Here is a 22,223-nt window from a genome sequence, read left to right on the forward strand (position 1 = left end):
ACTTGGCATTTTCATAACCTTGGGTTCTCCATTCATATAGTGAGATAATATCAAATAACCTGTTTTCATCGGCAAGTTTGAAATCATAGTTGAGTTCTTTTATTGCCCAATATGCTTTATGTTCTAGCTCAAGAGGCAAATGACAAGCTTTTCCATAGACCAATTCGTAAGGAGACATGCCCATAGGATTTGTATATGTTGTTCTGTATGCCCAAAGTGCATCATCTAATTTCTTAGACCAATTCTTTTGGGGCGTATTAATAGTTTTTGTCATATTAATTTTATTTCTCTATTGCTAAGTTCAACTTGACCACTATATTGTGGGTGATAGGGGTGATGCAATCCTATGGTTAACATCATACTTAGCAAGCATTTAAAGAAAGCACCATGAATAAAGTGTGAACCACCATCAGCCATTAAATATCTAGGGACTCCAAACCTAGGGGAAATAACTTCTTTAAGCATTTTAATGGAAGTGTTATGATTGGCACTACTAGTTGGAATAGCTTCTACCCACGTAGTAACATAATCAACAACAACCAAAATGTGAGTATACCCATTAGAGGAAGGAAAAGGTCCCATATAATCAAAATCCCAAACATCAAATGGTTCAACAGCAAGTGAATATTTCATAGGTATTTCTTGATGCTTACCGATACCACCAATTATTTGACATTCATCACAACATAAAACAAACTTACGTGCATCCTTGAAGAGAGTAGGCCAATAAAAACGAGATTTCAATACCTTGTGAGCAGTTCTATCTCCAGCATGATGTCCTCCATAAGCTTCGAAGTGACATTTCCGTAGGATTTGTTCCTATTCATGCTTAGGTACACAACGTATAATAATACCATCTACTCCTTCTTGTAAAGATGTGGGTGATCCCAAAAGTAATGTCTTAAATCATAGAAGAGTTTTTTTTCTTTTGTTGGTATGTGAAACTAGGTGGTATGTATTTAGAAAAAATATAATTAGCATAGTCAGCATACTAAGGTGTGTTGTGAGAAACATTTTTTGCACCCAACTGCTCATCAGGAAAACCATCATCAATAGGCAGTGGGTCATCAAGAATATTTTCTAACCTAGACAAGTTATCCGCTATGTGATTCTCGGGTCCTTTTGTATCAATGATATGTAAATCAAATTCTTGTAGCAAGAGAACCCACCTAATGAGTCTAGGTTTAGCATCTTTTTTTTCCATAAGATATTTTACAGTAACATGATCAGCATGAGTAGTTACTTTAGAATCAACAATGTAAGGTCTGAACTTATCGCAAGCAAACACAACTGCTAAAAATACTTTTTCAGTAGTAGCATAATCTTGTTGAGCACTCTCTAGAGTTTTACTAGCATAATGAATAACATTTAATTTTTTATCCACTCTTTGCCCTAGAATAGCACCAACAACATAGTCACTAGTATCACACATAATTTCAAAAGGCAAGTTCCCATCAGGTGGTTGAACAATAGGTGCAGAAGTTAAGGCTTTCTTAAGTGTTGCAAAGGCTTCTATACAATCAACATAAAAAGTAAATGGAACATCCTTCTGTAAGAGATTTGTAAGAGGCCTATAAATTTTAGAAGTCTTTGATAAACCTCCTATAGAAACCATCATGACCAAGGAAACTACGAATACCTTTAATATCTTTAGGACATGGCATTTTCTCAACTGGATCAACTTTAGCTTGATCCACCTCAATACCTCGTTCAGCAATTCTATGACCCAAGACAATACCTTCATTAACCATAAAGTGGCACTTCTCCCAATTCAAGACAAGATTAGTTTGCTCACATCTCTGCAAAACTCGATCAAGGTTGCTCAAGCAATCATCAAAAGAAGTTCCATATACAAGTAAATCATCCATGAAAATCTCAACAATATTTTCACAGAAATCAGAGAATATAGGAGTCATACATCTTTGAAAGGTAGCAGATGCATTGCATAAACCAAAAGGCATGCGTCTATAAGCATAAGTTCCAAAAGGGCAAGTAAAGGTGGTTCTCTCTTGATCAGGTTGTGAGACAAGTATTTGAGAAAAACCATAATATCCATCAAGAAAACAAAAGCGGTTGTACTTAGATAATCTTTCTAGCATTTGATCAATAAAAGGCAAAGGGTAATGATCTTTCATAGTTGCTTTGTTTAATTTTCTGAAGTCAATTACAATTCTATAGACAGTAACAATCCTTTGTGGAATAAGTTCATTTTTAACATTATGAACAACAGTAATACCTCCCTTCTTAGGGACACAATGAACGGGACTTACCCATCTACTATCAGCTACGGGATAGATTATACATGCTTACAAAAGCTTTAATATTTTAGTTCTTACCACTTCTTTCATTTTCTGATTCAAATGTCGCTCGTGATCAACAACGGGTTTAGCATCAGGTTCCATATTAATCTTGTGCTGACATAGAGTAGGACTAATGCCCCTAAGATCATCAAGAGTATATCCAATAGCATATTTGTGCTTCTTCAGAACTTTCAATAGTCTTTCTTCTTCATGTTCTGAAAGGTTAGCACTAATAATAACATGATATATCTTATTTTCATCATGATAAGCATATTTCAGAGTCTCAGGCAATTGTTTAAGTTCAAACACAAGATCACATTTAGGTGGAGGAGGACCTCCTAAAGTTTCAATAGGCAAGTTGTGTTTAAGCAGAGGTTGTTGTTCAAAGAAAATCCTATCTATTTCATTTCTTTCATGCATATGCATATCGTTTTCAGGGTCTAGCAAATATTGTTCCAGTGGATCAGTTGGAGGCACGACAATAGAAGCAAGACCAATTATTTCATCCTTACTAGGAAATTCCTCTTTATGAGGTTTCTTATTAAACTTGGAAAAAATTAAATTCATGATTCTCATCACCAGAACTCACACTAACAGTTTCTTTTTCACAATCGATCTTAGCATTGGGAGTGTTCAAGAAAGGTCTACCAAATATAATCGGACAAAAATAATCTTGTGGGGAACCAATAACTATAAAATCGATAGGGTATTTTATTTTCCCACACAAGACTTCAACATCTCTAACAATCCCAAGTGGTGTGATGGTGTCTCTATTAGCAAGTTTAATAGTAACATGTATGTCTTCTATTTCAGCGGGTGCTATTTCATCCATAATTTCATGATATAAGGTAAAAGGAATAACACTTATGCTAGCACCAACATCACATAAACCATGATAACAATGATATTCTACTTTAACTGAGACAACACGCATGCCAACAACTGGTCTATGTTTATCTTTATCATCAGGTTTAGCAATTCTAGCCGCTTCGTCACAGACGTGAATAACATGCCGGTCAACATTTTCTACCAAGAGATCTTTAACCATAGCAACACTAGGTTCAACTTTGATTCGTTCCCGTAGTTTCGATGCTCTAATATTACTTTTGTAGACCACTGTTGAAGGGTTAGCATGTTCCTTTATCTTAACAGCAAAAGGTGGTTTTTCAATATAAGAAGTGGGAACAACTGGGTCAACATTGTAAATAATAGTTTCCTCCTTAGCTATGTCTGGTTCTTTAATTTCTTCTTTAATAGGGGGATGATATTTAAACAACTTCTCCTTAGGGAGTTCATCATGAGTAGCAAAATATTCACACAAAGAGGCTACTATCTAAGAGTGAAGTCCATATTTAGTGCTAAACTTTTGAAAAGCATCTGTATTCTTAAAAGATTTAACACAGCCAAATTCAAGTGTAATACCTGACTCATTGCCTTCATCGAGTTCCCAATATTCAGAGTTGCCTTTAATTCTTTCCAAGAGATCCCACCTGAATTTAATAGTATTCTTGATAGAAGAACCAGTACAAGAAGTATCGAGCATGGATTGATTATCACAAGAAAGCCGAGCATAAAAGTTCTAAATAATAATTTCTCTTGAGAGATCATGATTGGGGAATGAATATAACATTGACTTCAGCCTCCCCGAACCTTGAGCGATATTTTCTCCTTCACGAGGTCAAAAATTATATATATAATTCCGATCACGATGAACTTGATCAATAGGAGAAAAAATTTGGTGAAACTCCAATTTCAGTCGATTCCAGTTCCAAGATCCAATATCATCGCATAGCCTATATCATGCCAATGCTCTTCCCTTCAAAGATAAAGGGAAAACCTTCTTCTTAGCTTCATCTCCGGGCAAACCTGCAAGCTTAAATAACCCACAAATTTCATCCACATATTTCAAGTGCATATCACGATGTGTGGTTCCATCTCCTGCATAAGTATTAGCTAATAGTTGTTCTATCATACCAAAAGTAATTTCATAACTAATATTTATAGTAGGTTCTATTGGGGATATTATCCCGCCACGAGACCCGCCCTAATAGGCCGGGTCAAGATGATGGCGGCTCAAACATTCATTTTCAAGATGGGTCGTGACTTATCATGCAGAAGGTACAAGGAGAAGCGAGAAGAGTCGGTTGTAGCCCAAGACATCAAGATGCCGACTTATGGCCCATAGAGAAGAAGGGCCTCGAGAAGTTTACTTGCAATGAGAGTAAGGTGAGTTAGAGATATGTCAAGTCACGAATTATACGTGACCCAGACTCTTGTAACCCTAGGGCCTCGACCTATATATAAAGGTGAGTCTCTAGGGCTGATAGACTTAAGTTATCACCAATCGAGAGCTAGGTCACGCGAATCTGCACCCTTGTAATCAATATACACAGAGCAGGACGTAGGCTTTTACCTCGATCAGAGTGGCCAAACCTGGGTAAAATCGTCTCTCGCTCCCTACTAACCCCTTTGAGTCGACACATGGTTGCGATGCCCCCATCACTTAGTCCTCTCACGAGGACATCTGCCGTGACAAAACCATGACAGTTGGCGCCCACCGTGGGGCTCGCACACGGTGGAGTTGAGTTTTCAAAGGGAGCCCCTCGAGGGCTTGGGAGCTACGTGGTCGGTCTCATGACTAAGAGCTACCGCGGAAGGTAGTACATCGACAATTCGATATGGGGTCCCGAGGCCGGTTCAATTGAATCAGGTTACCGGGTCCCCTTCAGCAAGATTCATGTCTTCATCGGCAAGATGGAACATCGGTCCCTAAGACGAACATCTGCACCGACATCATCGACCTGGCTCGGCTCGCCCAGCCGGCCAAGCCTCGGATCGGGCGGCGTCACGTCTTCGTCATCTTTACTCATGGGGTTAGCCTCCTGGATGAGCCGGAAGCTGGTGGAGATACCCCTGTCAACTCTGACAGCGAGTCATCAATTGGAGATACTCATTCAATTTGTCCTCTCTACGAGGGAAGGCTTGGGGGCTTTCCTGAGGTGGCAATCCCTGAAGGAACACATGAACCAACGCGCCAAGTTGCCATCTACATGGTGGGGGCAACGGCGGCTCAAAATCAGCCAAACGCGGCGACCCCTAATGGGGCCAGCGGGTCTAGAAAGATACCGGCCTAGGCCATGATAGATCTGATGGTTAAGATGTCAAGACTCATGGCAGTCACCATGGCGGCTGATAACCAAGAGGAAGTCAATGCGGAACTAGTCAAACTTCGGGAGGAGATGGCATAGATACAACGTGAGATCGATGCTGAGAGGACCCTGATGGCGGATCATCAGGCTCAGATTAACGAAGAGGTAGAGCCCTTGAAGTTGGAGGCATGGCGACTCGAGCGTCAGCAAGTCGCGTCTGATGCCATCCATCAGAGGAGGCAGCTGAGTCGAATCTCGGCCAACCTGAACCCTACTCGTCTATTTAGCATCCCACCTGCGCCTGCCGCAGAGCATAACCAGCCTCGTCCGAATAATCCGCAAGTTGAGATTGTTCAGCAGTCGATGCAACCCCCATTGATCCAACAGGCGGCCCAACACTTCCAAACACCCCAAGGTCACTTCTCCAACCCAATGGATAACGTGTTGGCTGCGACCCACCACTTGGAGTCTCTCCCTATTCGTGGAAACACCATGCTTGAGGTGGAAGCAAGGAATGCCATTGAGATGTTAAAGACGGTGGTGGTCCACCAGGCGCAATTTTCATATAGTCGTGATCGACTGCATTCCACGCCACACGCAAGCCACACGAAGAGTCTCCCATATGATCCCCTAGTGGTTTCCAGCGCCGGCCATCGACACCAACCTCAAATCAACCCGTCCAAGCCGCCAGCATCAAATGCTTAGGCGCTTGTCAATGCTGCACAAGTCGCCTGACAGGCAGAAGCAGAGGCGGCAGCGACATTGGCGGGTTAGGGAGTTCCACCATATACCCAGCTGGCTCTTGGGTACAGTGGATCAGGAGGAAGGAATATAGATGTCCTCTACCTATCATTTGCTGTACGCAATGAGCGCATGCCTAGAGACTTCAAGGGCCCTCGTAAGGTGCCCAATTATACACCCGATCTTGAGTCGGGGGCCTGGGTTGAGAGCTACGAGTTGGCTATGGACATGCTTGATGCCAGTGATGCAGTCTACGCCAAATATTTCACCATGATGTTAGAGGGGCCGGCTCGCACGTGGTTGAAAAAATTACCACGCAATTCCATCAACACTTGGGCAGAACTCAAGGAGCGTTTCGTTAAGAACTTTTGAGGTACTTGCAAGCATCCAATGACGATTGTAGATCTTCAACATTGTGTTCAGCAAGAGGATGAATCGGCCCATCAATGGACGAGGCGGGTCGCGGAGATTATTCATTCTTCGGATGACATCACGGCGGCTCAGGTCGTGCTGATCTTGGAAAAGAACTGTCATTTTCAACCTCTGGTGTTGAAGCTCGGTCGTCTTAAGCGAAAGGTGCGGCATATGGGCGAGTTGATGGACACCCTCACTAGGTACGCCAAGTCAGACAGCACGAAGGATGTCAACTCTAATGATGATAAGGCCAGTGAAGTTAAAAGGGGAGATGGAGTTAAGGGCCACTTCCAGACTCATGGGCGGAACAGTAATGAGGGATGTCAGGAAAAAGGAGGCAGCAAGATGGCGTGTCAGATTTTGTTGCTAACGCCAGTGCCGGGCCCATAAACGAGTGTCGTAACATCGGTCAAGATCGGGGTTTTAGCAGGAGAAAACTGTGCAATTACGAAGAGTTGCTTAAGGGACCTTGCCGTAAGCATAGTACCCTAGGTGCCCTGTCTGCTCACTCTTGGGAAAACTGTTTTGTAATGCAGGAATTCCGTCTTCAAGCGTCCATAAACCGCCAAGAAGGCAACGAAGGCGCCCAACCGATTCAATTTGGCCCGGGCAGGTCACGAGGCGGCCCGTTCGATGATTTTCCTAACCCGGGTTCTGAAGGGCGAGGCGGCTCAGACAACAATGGTGGACAATCGTCTAGCCAAGGTAACCATCAGTATAATGACCAGGGCAATTTTCAGTAGCCAAACAACCAGGGTGGCTTTTAGATGAATCCTAAGCAATTCAATGGTGGTCAATACCATGTTTTCACCACTGGCACCTATAAAAGGGATAATAAAATAAAGTAGAGGGCAATCAACTATTGGGGACGTTGCATGGGAAACAAAAAAAATCCTACGCACACAAAGACCTATCCTCACTACTGAAATTCAGTAATTTGCCGTCTACCAAGGTGGACGGCAAAGGGTGCAACCACGGACGGCGAAGGCTTTGCCGTCGGTCAGCTGACGGCAAAGTAGACGGCAAAAAAATATCCGGTGAAGAGGTTCTTTGCCGTGTGCTTTCTCAAAGCGGACGACAAAGAATCTTTGCCATGAGGGAGCAGACGGCAAAATAAATGGGACGACACATATTGCAACGTCCCCGTTAAGTGTTAACGGCAGGCCTCCTCTCTTTGACGTCTGGCTTCCCCCCTTTGCCATGTGGGGGTAGACGGCAAAGAGGGGAGAGAGAGGGGGCAGATTCCCCCCTTTGCCGTCTGCCTTCCCCCCTTTGCCATGTGGGGGCAGATGGCAAAGAGGGGAGAGAGGGGGTAAATTTCCCCCTTTGACGTCTGCCTTCCCCCCTTTGCCATGTCGGGGCAAACGGCAAAGAGGGAGAGAGAGGGGGCAGATTCCCCCCTTTGCCGTCTGCCTTCCCCCCTTTGGCATGTGGGGGCAGACGGCAAAGAGGGGAACCAGCCCCTTTTTTATTTCTTTTTTGTTATATCCAGCATTCTTAACAATAATCAGGATATATATATATATTTGACATAAATAAATTTCTTTCCATACTCATAACCATATTAAAATAACCTCTTATATCCAGCTTTCAAGTTGCATCCGTACCAAACCATATATTACACCAGTTTCATCCACGTGCAACAAAGTTTCATATATTCATAAACTACAATAGTTTCAATACAACCCATGGTACAATAAATCATCTTCAAGCATTCCATCAATATTTTCCAAGCTTCCCGTGAAGTGAAGGTAATCTGCAAAATGACAAATAAGAAAGTTAGAAGAATAATACTAGACGAAGTAGTGTATATATACGTTATTTCGGAGAGAAATTAGCTAAGTATAGACCATTTAGGAGCTAACTAAGCTAATTATGTCATTTAGGTGGAACCCTAGCTAACTATAGGTCGTTTTGGAGCTGACTTGGGTAAAATAGATCATTCCGGAGCAAACTATGTTTATGAAGCCATTTTTGATCTAGCTAGGCTAATTATAGGCCATTTAATACCTAAGTTAGGGGGAATAGGTCAAGTTGCAGCTACGTAAGCCTTATTATGTCATTTAGGAGAGAACTTAGCTAACTATAGGTCATGTTTTATTAAATAGACCATTTAGGAGCTAACTAAGCTAATTATGTCATTTCGTAGGATAATTAGCCAATTTAACCTTTCTTGGATGAGTCTAAGCTACGTAGAAGAAGAGAAAAAGAAGAAGAAGTAAAATAAGGAGGAGGAGGAGGAGGAGGAGAAGGAGAAGGAAGAGGAGAAGAAGAAGAAAAGAAGAAGGAGAAGGAGAAGGAGGAAGAAGGAGGAAGGAGAAGGAGAAGGAGGAGCTCCTTCTCCTTCTTCTCCTTCTTCTTATCCTCCTCCCTCTCCTTCTTCTTCTTTTCCTCTTCTTCTTCTTCCTTCCTTTCATTTTTCCTCTTCCTTCTCGTCTTGTCCCCTTCTTCGGGCTAAATTGGCTAAGAATGCCTTTTTGGAGCTAATTATGTCATTTCGAGGATAATTAGCTAAGTATATGTCATTTTTTATTAAATGGGTCATTTTGAAGCTAACTAAGCTAATTATGTCATTTAGATGGATAATTAGCCAATTTAGCCTTTCTTGGATGAGTCTAAGGTACGTAGAAGAGGAGAAAGATAAGAAGAAGTAAAAGAAGGAGGAGGAGGACGAGGAGGACGAGAAGGAGAAGGAAGAGGAGAAGAAGAAGAAAAGAAGAAGGAGAAGGAGAAGGAGGAAGAAGGAGGAAGAAGAAGGAGAAGGAGGAGCTCCTTCTCCTTCTTCTCCTCCTTCTTCTCCTTCTTCTTATCCTCCTCCCTCTCCTTCTTCTTCTTCTCCTCTTCTTCTTCTTCCTTCCTTTCATTTTTCCTCTTTCTTCTCCTCTTGTCCCCTTCTTCGGGCTAAATTGGCTAAGAATGCCTTTTTTGAGCTAATTATGTCATTTTGAGGATAATTAGCTAAGTATAGGTCATTTTTATTAAATAGGTCATTTTGGAGCTAACTAAGCTAATTCTGTCATTTAGATGGATAATTAGCCAATTTAGCCTTTCTTGGATGAGTCTAAGATACGTAGAACAAGAGAAAGAGAAGAAGAAGTAAAAGAAGGAGGAGGAGGAGGAGGAGGAGGAGGAGAAGGAGAAGGAGAGGAGAAGAAGAAGAAAAGAAGAAGGAGAAGGAGAAGGAGGAAGCAGGAGGAAGAAGAAGGAGAAGGAGGAGCTCCTTCTCCTTCTTCTCCTCCTTCTCCTTCTTCTTATCCTCCTCCCTCTCCTTGTTCTTCTTCTCCTCTTCGTCTTCTTCCTTCCTTTCATTTTTCCTCTTTCTTCTCCTCTTGTCCCCTTCTTCGGGCCAAATTGGCTAAGAATGCCTTTTTGGAGCTAATTATGTCATTTCAAGGATAATTAGCTAAGTATAGGTCATTTTTTATTAAATAGGTCATTTTGGAGCTAACTAAGCTAATTTTGTCATTTAGATGGATGATTAGCCAATTTAGCCTTTCTTGGATGAGTCTAAGCTACATAGAAGAAGATAAAGAGAAGAAGAAGTAAAAGAAGGAGGAGGAGGAGGAGGAGGAGGAGAAGGAGAAGGAGAGGAGAAGAAGAAGAAAAGAAGAAGGAGAAGGAGAAGGAGGAAGAAGGAGGAAGAAGAAGGAGAAGGAGGAGCTCCTTCTCCTTCTTCTCCTCCTTCTCCTTCTTCTTATCCTCCCCCCTCTCCTTCTTCTTCTTCTCCTCTTCTTCTTCTTCCTTCCTATCATTTTTCCTCTTTCTTCTCCTCTTGTCGCCTTCTTCGGGCTAAATTGGCTAAGAATGCCTTTTTGGAGCTAATTATGTCATTTCGAGGATAATTAGCTAAGTATAGGTCATTTTTTATTAAATAGGTCATTTTGGAGCTAACTAAGCTAATTCTGTCATTTAGATGGATAATTAGCCAATTTAGCCTTTCTTGGATGAGTCTAAGCTACGTAGAAGAACAGAAAGAGAAGAAGAAGTAAAATAAGGAGGAGGAGGGGGAGGAGGAGGAGAAGGAGAAGGCGACGAGAAGAAGAAGAAAAGAAGAAGGAGAAGGAGAAGGAGGAAGAAGAAGGAGAAGGAGGAGCTCCTTCTCCTTCTTCTCCTCCTTCTCCTTCTTCTTATCCTCCTCCCTCTCCTTCTTCTTCTTCTCCTCTTCTTCTTCTTACTTCCTTTCATTTTTCCTCTTTCTTCTCCTCTTGTCCCCTTCTTCGGGCTAAATTGGCTAAGAATGCCTTTTTGGAGCTAATTATGTCATTTTGAGGATAATTAGCTAAGCATAGGTCATTTTTTATTAAATAGGTCATTTTGGAGCTAACTAAGCTAATTATGTCATTTAGATGGATAATTATCCAATTTAGCCTTTCTTGGATGAGTCTGTGCTACGTAGAAGAAGAGAAAGAGAAGAAGAAGTAAAAGAAGGAGGAGGAGGAGGAGGAGGAGGAGAAGGAGAAGGAGAAGGAGAGGAGAAGAAGAAGAAAAGAAGAAGGAGAAGGAGAAGGAGGAAGAAGAAGGAAGAAGAAGGAGAAGGAGGAGCTCCTTCTCCTTCTTCTCCTCCTTCTCCTTCTTCTTATCCTCCTCCCTCTCCTTCTTCTTCTTCTCCTCTTCTTCTTCTTCCTTCCTATCGTTTTTCCTCTTTCTTCTCCTCTTGTCCCCTTCTTCGGGCTAAATTGGCTAAGAATGCCTTTTTGGAGCTAATTATGTCATTTCGAGGATAATTAGCTAAGCTTAGGTCATTTTTTATTAAATAGGTCATTTTGGAGCTAACTAAGCTAATTTTGTCATTTAGATGGATAATTAGCAAATTTAGCCTTTCTTGGATGAGTCTATGCTACGTAGAAGAACAGAAAGAGAAAAAGAAGTAAAAGAAGGAGGAGGAGGAGGAGGAGGAGGAGAAGGAGAAGGAGAGGAGAAGAAGAAGAAAAGAAGAAGGAGAAGGAGAAGGAGGAAGAAGGAGGAAGAAGAAGGAGAAGGAGGAGCTCCTTCTCCTTCTTCTCCTCCTTCTCCTTCTTCTTATCCTCCTCCCTCTCCTTCTTCTTCTTCTCCTCTTCTTCTTCTTCCTTCCTATCATTTTTCCTCTTTCTTCTCCTCTTGTCCCCTTCTTCGGGCTAAATTGGCTAAGAATGCCTTTTTGGAGCTAATTATGTCATTTCGAGGATAATTAGCTAAGTATAGGTCATTTTTTTATTAAATATGTCATTTTGGAGCTAACTAAGCTAATTCTGTCATTTAGATGGATAATTAGCCAATTTAGCCTTTCTTGGATGAGTCTAAGCTACGTAGAAGAACAGAAAGAGAAGAAGAAGTAAAAGAAGGAGGAGGAGGGGGAGGAGGAGGAGAAGGAGAAGGAGAGGAGAAGAAGAAGAAAATAAGAAGGAGAAGGAGAAGGAGGAAGAAGAAGGAGAAGGAGGAGCTCCTTCTCCTTCTTCTCCTCCTTCTCCTTCTTCTTATCCTCCTCCCTCTCCTTCTTCTTCTTCTCCTCTTCTTCTTCTTCCTTCCTTTCATTTTTCCTCTTTCTTCTCCTCTTGTCCCTTCTTCGGGCTAAATTGGCTAAGAATGCCTTTTTGGAGCTAATTATGTCATTTCGAGGATAATTAGCTAAGCATAGGTCATTTTTTATTAAATAGGTCATTTTGGAGCTAACTAAGCCAATTATGTCATTTAGATGGATAATTAGCCAATTTAGCCTTTCTTGGATGAGTCTAAGCTACGTAGAAGAAGAGAAAGAGAATAAGAAGTAAAAGAAGGAGGAGGAGGAGAAGGAGAAGGAAGAGGAGAAGCGGAAGAAAAGAAGAAGGAGAATGAGGAAGAAGGAGGAAGAAGAAGGAGAAGGAGGAGCTCCTTCTCCTTCTTCTCCTCCTTCTTCTCCTTCTTCTTATCCTCCTCCCTCTCCTTCTTCTTCTTCTCCTCTTCTTCTTCTTCCTTCCCTTCTTCGGGCTAAATGGGCTAAGCTAATTATGTCATTTAGATGGAAGTCTAGCTATCTTTTATTAAAACACTAGAAATAACATACCTAAGTTAGGGTGAAGCACGGTGGCTCTGGCTTGTTTCGCCTGGAGAAGGCTGCCCTGGAGAAGGCTCGACTGTAGAAGGGTCGTGCGATGCGTTTCGGGAGATATTCTGCACCAGACATCGTTTGCAATGTGTAGTTAGCATGAGGACACTCTTAAGATCACTCCACTGAAATGAAACTCACCGTCCCCGCCACGTTAATGACTGGCATCGGCAGAGGGACTTGGCCGTTCTTCTCGCACATAGACTGTACATTTGGTCTCGACAAGTCAAACTTTTTATTTATTAATGAAACGGACATTCAAATGCAAGATTTGAAATAACATGAAGACGAAACTTACCACGAAGAGCTCGTATATGGCCCTGGTAGACGCATCATTCCATGCCCTCTCTGCCTCCACCAATGCAGTCGTCCTCTCCTCAAGCTCCCTAATTTCCTTATCCTTCTCCGCCATAGCCGCCTGCATTGCCTCTCTCTCTTTCTGAATAGCAGCCTGCAACACAACTCATTGTTAGCAATGTAATCATATTGGTTCCAACGCACAACATAAAGAGGAAAGATAGTTGAGTCCATTAAACTAACCACGATGGCGAGCTCGACTGGCCGTGGACGACGTGTTATCTCCGGACAAGAGCTCGTTTGGCGTGCCTTTATCTGCCGGAGAGTGCTAGGAAAACGTATAAGGCCGTCTCCAATGGCGATCGAGCCATGGGGCCTCCCGTTGCCTGCTATCATCACCAGCTCTGGATCAATAGGCCCCTCGCTCGGGTTAAAGTCCTCCCCTTTCCTCGCCTTCCCGTGATCTCTGTACTTCACTAGCTTGTCACGAGCTTCACGGGCTTAAGAATGAATTGCATGAGGCATGAAGCAAACCACATACCCAGTTCTCGCCAAGTTGGATTACGTTGACGCTCCCTTGATGGTGTGGCACGCCAACCATTTTTCCATGCCTCTCCTTGGCGTTGTTGTGGCTGGCCTCCCATGTTTTGGAGCACCACTGATCCACCAAGGCCTCCCAACAATCCATCTTATCCACACACCATCTCGGGGGCACCTAAGTTAATAAAGAGAAATTTGAGTGCGTGAGAACCAAATCAAGGAAACTAACTACAAAGCCTTAATAATATGTAATTACCTTCATGTAATGCTCCTTCTCCATCTTAGCATCACGGCACTTCGCCTTGTCAATCCTAATACGCTGCGTGGCATAGTAGTCTCGAACAACCTGCACCCGAGGCTCGTGCCGAAAGTTTTGAAGTAGGCGGCAACATTCGGTTTCGATAACCTTTGCCGCGTCCTCCTCGTATCCCTCCTCACACCTGTAGAAGGTCTGCAAACGAGACAACACCGATTAGTACAATAAATAGCTATGGTTGATTTATAATTGTGTGAAAGAGAAATTACCCAGAACTTTTGGATCACCATGTTCGCCCTCGTGTCACACAAAACACCGTCGATCTCCACCTCCGGCGGGGCCGGGGCACCCAAGTAGTGCTCCCAGGTCATTCCTATCTCTCGCTCCCGACCGAGCAACGTAACAAACCCTGGGAAGTTTAGACGGCAAAGAACACCAAGGACGTTGTTCGGCTTGCGGACACCCTTGGCAACAATCCAACCCCTACAGTATGACAAATTAAAGCCAAAACATTAGATATTTGAGAAAACGCGAAGGCAAAAGGTTAAATAAGAGTAAATTAACTTACTTGTCCCCATTTGGCCTAATCGACCACCTCTGCTCGGGGGTCGCTCGCACGAGCGGGAGCCCCGAACTACCACGCTGGTAGACGGTAGCCCCCTCACCCAGCTCCTCGTTGCTACCAGCATGGCCACTTGGCTCAGGCCAGGTATCCCACTGGGTCTCTTGGGACGTACCCTCATCCCTGCTTTGCTCCGAAGTCACCTCGAAGGAAGCCTCTGGGACACGAGTCTCGTGGGTCGAAGGCTCGCCAACCTGAGGCTCGTCGACTCGAGGCTCGTGAACCGGAGACCGTGTAGCCTCCACCTGAGACGAATCCACCCTAGAAGTCATGTGCTCAGGTGAATCAGCTTGGGGTGGTGGCGGAGACCGTGTAGCCCTACCTCTCCCGCGGCCACGTGTACCTTTAGTACAACATAAATACCAACATGAGTAATAAAATGTATATAAATACCAACATGAGTAATAAAATGTATATAAATACCAATATGCATACAACATGAGTACAACATAAATACCAACATGAATACAACATGTACCTTTAGTGCCTCTCGGCTTCGCGGGGGGTCGACCTCCTCTCATGGGGGGCGCTCCTTGCATAGTAGCAAGCAACACTCTCCGAAGAGGCGTGCCAGGAAATGAAGTACCCATCCCATCACCCACCGACGAGGAAGCAGCCGCGGAATGATTTCGACCCTTTCCCACCATCTTTCAACACCTGTCATGACAAAGAGTAAATGAAATTAGTACAACATAAATACCAACATGACTAATAAAAATTGAATACCTAACATGACTAATAAAAATTGAATACCTAACATGAACTCAAAATTTATATATAGTATAATAGTTGAATACCTGACATGAACTAATAACAATCGTCATCGTCTATATATGCTTCGGGGTCAATAAATGCATCATGATCATCACTATTATCAATAAATGCATCATCATCATCACTATCACGAAGAACATGTGGAAGGCCACCATTATGTAATCGGTCAAGAAGTGACAGGTCATCCGCAGCAGTAACCTCTTCTTCTTCCGTCTCTTCCTGTTCGGGCTCAGGGGTTAAGACGGATTCACTGTCGCTGTCTACTTCAATGTTCTGGGGTGAAGTAGAGTGGTTCTTGAAACGTTTCTTGGACATACGTGTTTCTTGGAAGAATTCTCCTTCATATGTGTCTAGGTTAATGTGAGGTTCGTAATCCTCTTCATTGAGGGCAGCTGGTCTAAAATGTGGTGGCACTTCATAAACGACATCGCAACCTTTGAGATTTGGATCAGTTTGGCAGGCCCACGGTAGATAGAAACCTTGTGTCGCCTGTTGAGCCGTAATATAGACATCGGGAACATCTAAGTGGGTGTTTTGGTTGATTTCGACTAGTCCTATATGTTCATGAGTCCTTCTAGTCTCCGTCGACTCAAACCAATAACATTTGAAGACTACGACGGTCGGTGGGTTTTCACCATAGAATAGAAGTTCATAAATTGCTTCAACTCTTCCATAATACTCGGTGTCTCCTTCGCCGATAGCAGAGACAGAACAATTTGTAGTCTTTAGGTCGGGCATAGATAGCTCTTTGCCAAAGGTACGAAAGTGATACCCGTTTATGTTGTATTTGTCAAATGAACGGACCTTATAGTCAAAACCGTTAGCGACTTGTCTCAACTCGGTGTCCATAGACTCTGCATCAGCCTAAAAGTTTAGTACGAAAGAATGGATGCATTAGCCGCAAATTAGACCAATAAATCAAATGGGCCCTTAATGGTAATTAATTACCCTTTGTTTGAACCAAGAGATGAAACCGGGATAGTCGCCTCCATGCTTTGCGAGAAGCTCATAATCTTCGACGGAATCCTTTTCGATGACCGCTCCATTCGAGAATTCGGCGACGTATCGACTATATCAAATATCTGGGAATAAGGGTAGTTCAAAGCAATTAGAAGTTGCGGAACAATAAATTACCGAGAACTTACTCGATGTACGGCCGCACTTCTGTTAGGTTGGTGAAGATATACAATGAAATGGTCCGCCATTCTTCGACATCCAAAGATTTCCCTTTCGAAGCACCGGATGGTGCGAGCTTACCTTTGAGTAGGCTGAGGTTGCATCGAACTTTTTCTCGATCGCCATCATTGTACCGAGGCTTCGGGTTATGCAAATGATGATTTTTGGCTTCGTAGTGTGCTATCACGAAGTTTGCCGCCTCCTCAGTAATGAATGCCTCGGCCATCGATGCTTCAATTCTACGTTTATTTTTACACTTAGCTCAAAGCGTCTTCTGCATCCTCTCAGTTGAGTAGCACCATCGATTTTGAACGGGCCCCCCATTCTTGCCTCGGTCGGGAGATGCAAAATCAAATGTTGCATTGGATTAAAGAAGCGCGGTGGAAATATCATTCTAATTTGCAGATCAACTGCGGCGCCAACTCTTCCATTTTATCTAGCACGCCAGGCGATAGTTCTTTCGCACAAAGAGAACGGAAGAAATAGCTTAGCTCTGCCAGTACTAGCCATTCATCCTTAGGGATAAAGCCACACAACATCACCGGCATTACCCGCTCAATCCATATGTGCCAATCATGACTCTTGAGCCCAAATATTTTCAATTTCTCAAGACTCGGTCCCCTCTTTAGATTCGCAGCATACCCATCGGGGAACATCAACCGCATTTTCACCCACAATAGCATTTCCCTCATAGCTGGCCTTTCAAGATTGAACCATGCCTTTGGCTTCGCTATGCTTTGCTTTCCTTTCCGTTGTCGCAAGTTTCTCAATTCCAGTAGTTCATGGTGATGTCCATCTATGAGAGGAGATTTGGATCTACGTACCCTTGTAGATCACACAGAATGAAGCGTTAAGAAATGTGGTTGATGTAGTGGAACGTCCTCACGTCCCTCGATCCGCCCCACAAACCGTCTCACGAACCGTCCCACGATCCGTCCCACGATCCGTTCCGATCTAGCGCCGAACGGAGGGCACCTCCGCGTTCAGCACACGTACAACTCGACTATGATCTCGGCCTTCTTGATCCAGCAAGCAAGACGGAGAAGTAGATGAGTTCTCCAGCAGCGTGACGGCGCTCCGGTTGGTGACGATCTACTCCTGTAGGGCTCCGCCCGAGCTCCGCAGTAATACGATATAGAGGAAGAACTATGGTGTCTAGATCTGAGTTGCACATGGCAAAAGTTGTCTCAAATCAGCACTAAATCACCACTATATATAGGAGGGAGGGGGGAGGAGGCTTCCCTTGAGGGCCAAGCCCTCAAGGGGTGCACCATCCAAGGGGGAGGTGGACTCCCACCCCAATTCGGTTTGGGGGAAGGAGTCCACTCCTTCCTTCCCACCTCCCCTTTTTCCTTTTCTTTTTCTTTTCTTTTTGGTATTTCTATAAGTAGCGCCATGGGCCCCTCTCGGTGAACTCCCAGAACCCATTCGTCACTCCCGGTAGATTGCCAGAATTGCCCGAAACTTTCCGGTAACCAAATCAAACCATCCTATATATCAATATTCATTTATGGACCATTCCGGAAACCCTCTTGATGTCCATGATCTCATCCGGGACTCCGAACAACATTCGGTAACCACATATATAACTCAACTATACTAAAACATCATCGGACCTTAAGTGTGCAGACCTTGCGGGTTCGAGAACTATGTAGACATGACCCGAGGTACTCCTCGGTCAATTTCCAATAGAAGGACCCGGATGCCCATATTGGATCCTACATATTGTCCAAAGATCTTATCGGTTGAACCTCAGTGTCAAGGATTCATATAATACCGTATGTCATTCCCTTTGTCCTTCGGTATGTTACTTGCCCGAGATTCGATCGTCGGTATTCGCATACCTATTTCAATCTCGTTACTGGCAAGTCTCTTTACTAGTTCCGTAATACAAGATCCCTTGACTTACACTTAGTCACATTGCTTGCAAGGCTTGTGTGTGATGTTGTATTACCGAGTGGGCCCCGAGATACCTCTCCGTCACATGGAGTGACAAATCCCAGTCTTGATCCATACAAACTCAACAGACACCTTCGGAGATACCTGTAGAGAACCTTTACAGTCACCCAGTTATGTTGCGACGTTTGATGCACACAAGGTATTCCTCCGATGCCAGTGAGTTATATGATCTCATGGTCATAGGAACAAATACTTGGCACGCAGAAAACAATAGCAATAAAACGACACGATCAATATGCTATGTTCATTGTTTGGGTCTTGTCCATCACATGATTCTCCTAATGATGTGATCCCGTTATCAAGTGACAACACTTGTCTATGGTTAGGAAACCTTGACCATCTTTGATCTACGAGCTAGTCAACTAGAGGCTTACTAATGACAGTGTTTTGTCTATGTATCCACACATGTATTTGAGTTTCCAATCAATACAATTATAGCATGGATAATAAACGATTATCATGAACAAACAAATATAATAATAACTAATTTATTATTGCCTTTAGGGCATATTTCCAACAGTCTCCCACTTGCACTAGAGTCAATAATCTAGTTTACATCACCATGTGATTTTAACAAATCCAACACCCATATAGTTCTGGGGTCCGATCACGTCTTGCTCGTGAGGGAGGTTTTAGTCAACGATTCTGAAACTTTCAGATCCATGTGTGCTTTACAAATCTTTATGTCATCTTATAGATGCTGCTACTACGTGCTATTCGAAAATACTCCAAATATCTACTCTACTATACGAATCCGTTTTACTACTCATAGTTATTCGGATTAGTGTCAAAGCTTGCATCGACATAACCCTTTACGACGAACTCTTTAACCACCTCCATAATCGAGAAAAATTCCTTAGTCCATTAGTTACTAAGGATAACTTTGACCGTTGTTCAGTGATTCAATCCTGTATCACTCTCTGTACCTCTTAACATACTTGTGGCAAGGCACACATCAAGTGCGGTACACAACTTGGCATACTTTAGAGCTACGATAAGGAAATATCTCCAGGTCTTGAGTGTGTGCACTACGGCTGCAAGCTCCAAATCATGCGTGGCATAATTCAACTCATGGATTCTGAGATGTCTGGATGTATAGGCTACAACTTTTCCTTCTTGCATGAGTACTCCTCTGAGTCCTTGACGAGAAGCGTCACAATAAACCTGGAAATCCTTCCGAATGTTAGGCAATATCAGCACTGGGGCTGTAACCAAATGTTTCTTCAACTCTTGGAAACTGGCTTCACATTCCTCGATCCAGTTATACTTGGACTCCTTCTTCAACAAATCTGTCATGGGCTTGGCAATCTTTGAGAAATTCTCGATAAAGCTCCGATAATATCCGGCAAGTCCGAGGAAACTGCGGATCTCCTTAACTGAAGTGGGTGCTACCCATTCGGTGAATGCTGCAAACTTGGCAGGATCCACTGCTATTCCATCTCCCGAAATAATATGTCCGAGGAATCCAACTTCCTTCAACCAAAATTCACATTTGCTGAACTTCGCATAGAGCTGATGCTCTCGTAGTTTCTCCAAAACTAGTCGGAAGTTTTCCTTGTGTTCTTCCTCGTTCTTGGAGAATATCAGTATGTCATCGATGAACACCACGACAAACTTGTCCAGGTATTCCATAAATACCTTGTTCATCGTACTCATAAAATATGCTGGAGCATTAGTCAAACCAAATGACATGACTGTGTACTCATACAAACCATACCTTGTGGTCAAGGCTGTCTTGGGTATATCTTGTTCATGAATTTTCAGCTCATGATACCTGGGTCGAATATCGATCTTGGAGAACACTCGGGCTCCAACTAACTGGTCAAACAAATCATTGATCATCAGCAAGGGATATTTGTTCTTGATGGTCGCCACGTTCAATGCACGATAATCCACTACCATTCTCAAGGACTTATCCTTCTTTTCAACCAAGAGAACTGGGGCTCCCCAAGGTGAAGAACTCGGGCGAATATACCCCTTATCCAACAACTCCTTAATTTGCTTCCTGATTTCCTCTAAATCATTTGCGGGCATCCGATAGGGTCTCTTAGATATTGGGGTTGTTCTGGGTAATAGCTCAATCAGGAACTCAATCTCCCTATCTGGTGGCATACCCGGCAATTCCTCTGGAAATACATCTGGGAAGTCTTGTACAATTGACACTTCCTCCAGAACTACTCCCGTGAGAGAATTGACCCGTTTACTCCATGATGGGCGTTAGGATACGTACTTAATCTGTTTTTGCTCGGGGGTGGTGAGCAAAATAAACTTAATGTCACAATCAATATTTCCTTCATACTTGGCCAACCAATCCATGCCTAGGATTACATCAAATCCCTGAGACTCTAATACGATGAGGTCGGTGGGAAATTTATGGTTTCCAATGTTGAGACTCAATGCATGGCATCCTATCCCGGCTGTCATCATGCCTCCTCGGGACCTGACCTTAATGGTCTGGCTCAGGGTTCTAGTTGGTAAGCTATACTTTTCCACAACTACCCTTGATATGAATGAATGTGTTGCACCAGAATCAAAAAGTACCAATACTGGACATGAATTTAGCAAAAACTTACAAACCACAGTATCGGGGTGATCATAGACCTCTTCAACATCAATGTGGTTCACCTGAGCTCAGGGAAAAGGATTGGGCTTCCTTGCTGCTGAGTTGTTGTTGTCGTTTCCATTCCCTGCTTGTTCTGGGGACATTCGGTGGCATAGTGTCCCGTATTCTGGCACTTGAAGCAGGTGATATGGTTCAGATCCTTCTTAGTTGGAGCAGGGTGGTGCTAAGTGTCGTTACCTCCATTACCATTCTTGAAATATCCGTCATTGCGGTTGTTCCCATTTCCTCCATGGTTGTGCACTAGATGGTTATGCTGGACGTGTCCTCCAAACTTACCGGCTCTTGCTCCGTTATTCCCTAGATAGGGGGTGTAACGAGGCTTGTGCTGAACGCCATAATTGAACTTCCCATGCCCATACTTCCGTTTGCGGTTCTCCATCTGCTGTTGTTTCCCCTCCAAGATAAGGGCCTTATCTACCAGCTCCTGGTAGTTGTTGAAGTTGGCCACAGTCATCTGAATGCTCAACTCATCGTTGAGTCCTTCCATGAACTTCTCCTGCTTGGCCGCATCATCGGCCACATCTCCAGGTGCATATCGGGCAAGCATGCTGAATTCATCAGCATACTGAGCCACAGAGTGAGTTCCCTGGCATAAGTTGCGGAACTTGTGCTTCTTCAGACTCATGGCTCCAGCTGAGACATGAGCGGTGCGGAAGGCTTGCTTGAACTGTTCCCGGGTGACACCAGCGATGGGATAAGTGGTGGTGTAGTTCTCCCACCAAGCAGTTGCGGGTCCTTCGAGTTGGTGCGTGGCAAAGCGTACCTTCTCAGCTTCAGTACATCCAACAGTGATTAGTTCCCTCTCCATCTTGCAGAGCCAATCATCTGCCACAATGGGCTCAACACTGCTGGAGAAAGTCAGAGGGTTCAACCTTAGAAAGCGGGTGAGATTGTCGGCCTGGGGTGGTTGTTGTTGTTCTGGTTCTGAATGAGCAACTACATCAGGGTGTTCTGCTATTGGATCAACTAAGCAAGTTCCGGCGGGAAGTTGGAAGCAGGGTCACGTCTTGGAGGCATCTGGTGTTTGTAGAGGGGTGGGATTAGCATAGAACAAGGGTCTAAAGAGTAATTACACTACCCATATGAAATGCAACAAACAATTATCACACCACACATTTTATTCATTATCACCACAAAAGGTTCAAACACGGCGATAAAAGTGGCAATATCCTAGACATCGGCCTAAACGTTTAACGACAAGATAAATTGGTGGACTTGTCTATGTGTCCTCCTCAGAAAAGCATGGTGGTGGGTCCATCGGTAGAGCTTGCTTCGTAGTCCTCATCATTGCTGGTCAAGGGGGCTACGTCT

This window comes from Hordeum vulgare, chromosome 3H (genome assembly GCF_904849725.1).
Source record: "Hordeum vulgare subsp. vulgare chromosome 3H, MorexV3_pseudomolecules_assembly, whole genome shotgun sequence".
Lineage (NCBI taxonomy): Eukaryota > Viridiplantae > Streptophyta > Magnoliopsida > Poales > Poaceae > Hordeum > Hordeum vulgare.